We start from the raw sequence: 6,612 nt of genomic DNA, 5'->3' as shown, positions 1-6,612 counted from the left end.
TCGTTTATCATCTACATCTCCAAAAATAGTGAGCATATCCTCTTCGGAATCGGCTGTGTCATTGTCCGCCCTATTCCTCACTTTCGAAGATGTCTCCCAACCCCCTCCCTTGCTCCTCCCTTGCAACCGCCACCTTTTTTGTCGCTGTTCTTGGGCACATACTCCACACATGAAATTCTTGAATGATGTCTGCAACATGCGCCATTTCAACGCCCACTGGTCTGCAAACAGTAGTTCTTCTTCTTAGCGAACTCTTTGGATCTTGTCTAGTATTCGTTATTTTTGCAAAAAAAGGGATTCGTTGCACGATACAAAGTTAGTCTGGAAAAAGTTCACAAGATCCAACTTTTTTTTATCTTTACTTAAGTTAATAAAATATTAAATTTCAAAAGTCGCAGTTTATAGACAAACAGCAATGTCTTTTCGTGTAGATAAAAAAATTGTCCAAAATCAGTTTTTTTTTGGGTTGGCGAGGACGTTTTTAATTTTTGAGATTGAAGATTACACAATAAATTGGGGCAGATTTTGGAATAGCGCCTACGAAAGTCTGAACACACTTGTTTCTTCATACCTAATATTTAAATCTCATGGCTACAAGTGTGATAGAGTAATAACGGTAGCGACCAAATGTTATTACTGGTAGCGCCGCGTGTTGAAAGTTTTGGGTTTTTTGCTCATTTGCGCCAGTCGCGGCGTTTTCATTAGTCACGCAGGCACGGAACTGGCGATTTTCAGTCGCACCGGTCACACTCTTTCTTTACATTGCGCTGCAATCGCGACGTTTTTTTGGGAAGCACCAGTCATGCCGTTTTTTTCAGTCGCGTCGGTCTTCAATTGCGACGTTTCGGGTTAAGAATTGCCAAATATGGGTCGCGTAAATCTTTTCTTTAGCCGCGAGTGAAGGAAATCTTTGAACTGTCTTTTTTTAATAGGAACCTGTTAGTTTCCTGGGAGCCGTCTATCACACTTGCACCATATGTGATTATTATGATTTATGTGATTATTATGATTATTATGATGAAGCATTTTAGTCGTAATATGGCATCAAATTTGTGACAAGCAAAAAAATATGCCATTTCCAAAAGAATTGGGAAAGAATAAAATTTTAGACGCCTCTGATTGTTTAAAGAGATTGGCGGCTGTTATGAATAGACGAACCATTGTGTGAGTTCCAGAGTATCTCGACCACTTGTAGTTTGCAGGTGGGGTTGTGGTGTCTGTGGTTGTGCCACCCCTCCGCACTGGAGAAGTGTCGCATGCAGAACACACACACCCACTTCACTCTGCTGCTGCCACTCATGTGTCTACTCATGTCCCCACTCACCACTCGGTGCATCCCAAACATGAACTTCAAAAAAATAAACTGAGTAATAAAAGTTTTCAAGACAGTTGCAAAAATTTGGAATAGACAAAAATAAATATAAAAGATATCAGGCTTTTTTGAAGCTCGCACCACCAACAGAGTGATGGAAGTAAAAATTAGTAAAATATAACTGGAACGATTTCTTTGTATAACTACCAAAATATTGGCTATGAGGTGACGTGGTCAACATTACACCCTAAAGAAGTATGAAGATGTATGAAGTTGAAGTTTTTAAGTGAACTAATTGACAAAACTTGAGTCGGACTTTCGGTTGTCACTCAAACTTTGTCAATTAGCTGCCGCATCGCGGATTTTTCTCTGCTGGATACGTTGTATACCCACGAAAACGGTATAGGTAGGTGATCTATGCTGAAAAACATGAATGTATAAGAATAGGTTAAATCAAAAGCGAGAACCGTGTTCAACTTTAATTCATTCAGTTAATGTCATGTCTGATTCGAATCTGACCTCCAAAGTATGAGGGAGACAGAGACTTCTAAATAGCTTTTGAATATGGCATTAGTTTGAATAGGTATTTAAATAGATCAGACATCTTTATAGTTACTTTAAGTAGTCATCATTAAGTATGTTATCACGTGAGGCTTATGATCACATCAGGTTAACGTTTAATGTTTTTGTACAAATCAGTTTCTATGGTTAAACAACCTATCCCTACGGATAACATTCTCACGTTCTTGAATACGCTGTTACATCATATGTTGTTTTTCTCCATCTTTCTTTTTCCCCATCCGGAGTTTTTCACCATCCGGAATTATTGTTTTCGGTTTTGTCGTGTCTCGTGTTTCTTTGGTGGGGCTTTTCAATTTCGGTGGCGTATTTTTTGGTCTGGCTGTAGTCTTGGTGCAATATTCGTTTGTGTTCGTTCAATCATGTTTGCAAGATAACTATTGGTGCTTTTTCTAATCTTTGTATTTCCTGTGCGGTTAGCCAACGGATTGGTTTTCGTGTTCTTAGAGTAGCGATGTCATTTATACGAGTTTCAGCCAAAAATGCTTGTTTGACCTTGATCAGATCGTATGGTATATATGTTTAAAGGAATGTGCGCACCTATGGAAAAGTTTTTCTTGAGCGTCCTGTCAAACTCTTCGTTGCTGCTTTCGAGATTGACTGGTTGATCTGGCGGGCTCGAGTCCTGCTGTGTCGTAATTTTTTCCACTCTTATGGGTTCCTGCATCCGTTTGATTGCTTGGTTTAATCTTGATGTAGTGTCCTGAGTACAGTGATCCGCCATTGGCGTGTAAGCCGGCACGGGTAGGTCGGTACTTTTTTTTATAGACCAAGCCCAGTTTATCCTCACTGTTGTGTTACCGATTCCACATTGCTTCTGCTGACAGTGCTGGTTGTTTCAGTATTTTTTCGTCTAAACACGAACTTTGGTGTTTTCCTAGAGAGGTTACACACCTTACGTGAGGTGGAAAAAAAATACTTAGAGGTGTAATGGGCTTACGCCCACAGTGGGCTTCAAACGGTATAATTTTGATTGTGATGTGTGATGTAACGCCCAATGTCTTGATTAGTTCCGCTACGTCGGAGGCAAGTTTATACGGTTAGTTACTTTTGTCGAGTTTCATGACGGACAAAAATATTCTTTAGAGTTCTAATTAATCTCTCGAACATGCCCATTCATTGCACGATGGTCGTCGACTCGGTGCGAAGATTAATTTGATGTTATTATTTTTGCAATAAATCATGAATTTTTTCGCCCTAAACCCATGAGCTTGGTCGCGACGATTTTCTCGTGGAACAACGTGCAACGTGGTTTACGATACGTGTTTCCATGAATTTTATGATGGTGTCGGCCTCATTATTAGCAACAATCTTTGCCGACGGGAACCGTTAGAAATGGTCGACCCCTACTCGAATATAATTATCTTTGCTGTTTTCATCGGGTAATGGTCCCGCAAAATCCAACTGGATTCTTCCTTAGGTTCCACTACTGCATCCAGTGCGGTAAAATGATGTTTTCCTGAGATTACTCTAAAATTCTTATCCTTTGTTCGGCAATCCCGGCAGTTTTGGGCTGTTGCCCTAATGTCTGGAGCAAATGGTGGTACCAAACGTGTTTGGCCGCATCTAGCATACCGCCATGGCCTGGGTGTGTCAAGTGAAGCAACTCTAGTATGATTTGTGGGATAACCACTCAATCGCCGTAAAGTAGGATATTGTCCCGTACTGACAATCGGCGGTCTCTTACATTGTAGAAATATGGTCAGTAGCAGGCCTTTATTTTGTCCTATTTTGTTGTATCATGTTCAGCAGTGATTGGAGGTTCAGCAACTAATAATTTTAACAAGTTTTGACAAATTTGTAGACTTGATTGATCTGAATTTGTATGAATTGGAGCTTACGTTGCAATCGATTTTGAAGAAGACAAATTTTCGTTTCAGTCGAGCTTCTGCTTGCATAGAAATTCGATCGGATTGGAGATCATTTATATTTGATATAGTGCTATCTTGAAATACGAGGCTAGATATGAGATCGCAGATGAGCGCTACGATGAAATGTTCATGCCAGTAGGCCGGGGGCAGAGGTTTTTCTACTGGGTCATAAATTATGATTGATGAGCCCCATTTTAGTGCCTGAGAGATGCTTGATATCAAACTCGAAGTCGAAGGGGAGAAGGCGGTCTATCCATCTTGTTAGGCCGCTTTGATATGTTTTGTTATTTTTGTTGCTCATCAGTGCACTTACAAGAGCTTGATGATCAGGGTAAATCTTCGGCCGTACAGGTAGTGTTTAAAATGTTCGATATCCCATACCGCGGATAGTAACTCTATTTCGTTTACAGTATATATTTAGAAAGCGAGACGCGTACGCAATGGTAGCCCAGCCATCGGTTGTTTCTTGTTCTAAGGCCACCCGATACCGTCTCCGCTTGCGTCACAAACTATTTGAGTTTCACGGTTATTCACAAAGAGCCGATTTTCTGTAACATTATGTACAGCTTCCAAAATGTTTTTGAAAGCTTTTTCGTGTTTTTCTTCCAAGATAAAACGAAATTTATTTGCTGTTGATAAGAGTAGTCTTAGTGGTGTGCATAGTTTTGCAAGTTTCAGTGTAAATTTGTTGAGGTGCTTAAGTGATCTTATAAAGCTCTTAAGTTGCTTAAAGGTTTTGGGGTTTTGAAGTTTAGTTATGGCTTCAGTTTCCTTATGCCTAGGTTTTGTACTGAATTCACTGACCACTCCACTTCTTTACAGCCAAATTTGCATTTATCTATAGAGATGACCATGTTTTCTTGATCTAGTTTATCTAGTTCCTTCTTCAGTTTTTCGACGTGGTGTTTTTTTGTTCGCTAGTACATAATCAGTATATCGCCTAAAAATGCAAATGTGTCTTTTTCGTTGTTTAGTGTTAGGTCATGGGCCTTCTGGAATTTTGCGATTATATCCGTAAGCCCGTTAAATCCAGTTTGAAACTGATATATTCCTGTTGCTTGACGTATCATGCTGAAATTACAGTGCCTTTTTGTTTTATCATCTAGCTTACGTTGGCTGTACGCATACCGGAGGTCAATTGTTGAGAAATAGGTAGATCCAGGCTTGTTTGAGCCTTCTTGCGCCGATTGAGCTACATTGTCGAGGAGAACGTCTATGTTAGGCATCTGATATTTGTTCTGAATAATTGCGTTGATTGTTTGTTTTGAATCCATTGCTAGTTTTATAGTTTGGTCTTTTTTGACGGTTATAATTATTGGACTGATAAATTGCTCATCGTTACAGTTTTCGAGCTTCACGATATGGCCTTGGTCTATTAGAGATTTTATCTCGTTTTCCATTTTTTCTTGGAAGTTGATGGGAATCCTTCGTCCTGTTTGTTAGAGTGCTTTTTGTCGGTTAGGAATTTTTTTATGCACTATATGATTTCCTGCACGTCCAATTATGTTGACTTTACCCAGCTAGTTATTATTGTATCTGATCGGTTTTAATCAGAGACAAAACTCATTGGCTTACCAGTTGGTTTTAGCTGATGTAGGTGAATTCCGATTAAAGGTAGAGGGCTGCGGCCCATGATATTCGCCTTTTTGTCGTCAACCACATTGAAGGAAGCAGTGTTCACCGTCCAGCCTTCAGATTCAAAAGGACTAAAAATCCTTCCCTATGACGGTATTTTGTAACCGTTGTAGCAGGCCATTCTATTTGCTTCGTCGTTCTCTCTCCCAGTTGAGTTCGTTTTGCGTTTCTGACTGAGAATTGCAGTGTGGTGGCTGTTTTATTATTAACAAACAACGTAGGGGAACCTGAATCAGCAATGATTTTTAGGTTGTTATTATCTGCTCGCACTCGAATGAGGTGTCATTTTAAGTCCTCCTCCGTTATTTCATCTGCCTGTCGAGCCTGGAAAAGAACAGAATTTGTTGTTGTGTCATCCGAATGGATAAGTTCCCATCTCGGAATGACATACCCTGCCTGCAGGTAGTTAGCGTACACTGCCATATCCGTTTGTTCAACTGTTTGCTCTGGTATTTGTTCGATTTGAATAGCGTTAACTTCGAAGGATTTGCAGAGTCTGGCATATTGTCCTAGTTTAGTGCATCTATTGCAAATTTTTTCTTTAGCGGGGCATTGCTGGAGGTGACCGGGTCAGAAAAAATTTCCTCATTTGAAACGTTTTTGGGTCTGATTGTCTCTCTAGGGTTTATAATTTCCCTTTTGTAGTTGCGAACGACCTCTGACACCTGGTTGGCTAGTCCTGTTTCGGTTTCCTCTCCGCTGCATGAAATCAACTGGTTCCGATTTTATTCCTGTTTAATGATAAGATGATCCTGGTGCTACTTAATTTCGGATTTGCAGTTGATTTTCGAGTCCCTTATCTCTGCGTATTGCTTATTCATATGCTTGTTCCTGTGTTTTTGTATCCGCCAGGAAGTCTTTCTGTGCTTCGTCGTTTGTCATGTTGGCGGTGAATAAATCCCTTACGATAACTGATTCCAGACCACCGTTTTGGCAATTAAGGCTTTTAAAGTTACCTTTTACCACTAATTCCGTCAGGCCACAATGGAACCGTTCAATTTTTTCGGTTTTGGACTGTTTTCTTGTGAACGCCTCCAACCAGTCGAAGGTTCATTGCGACCCTTGATGAATAAGTGGTGTAGTCTTGTCCAGTAGTCTCGAAAAGTGGTATTTTGGATTTTCGAGTCGGAGTAGTATTGACGGACTCTGCAAAGTCTGGGTAGTGTTGACAGAGTCGGAAGTGACCCTCCTTTCCTAGACTAAGGTATATGTAGC

Source organism: Symsagittifera roscoffensis, chromosome 3, assembly GCF_963678635.1.
Source record: "Symsagittifera roscoffensis chromosome 3, txSymRosc1.1, whole genome shotgun sequence".
NCBI lineage: Eukaryota > Metazoa > Xenacoelomorpha > Acoela > Convolutidae > Symsagittifera > Symsagittifera roscoffensis.
The sequence above is the reverse complement of the archived record's forward strand: the minus strand, read 5'-3'. Positions refer to the sequence as shown.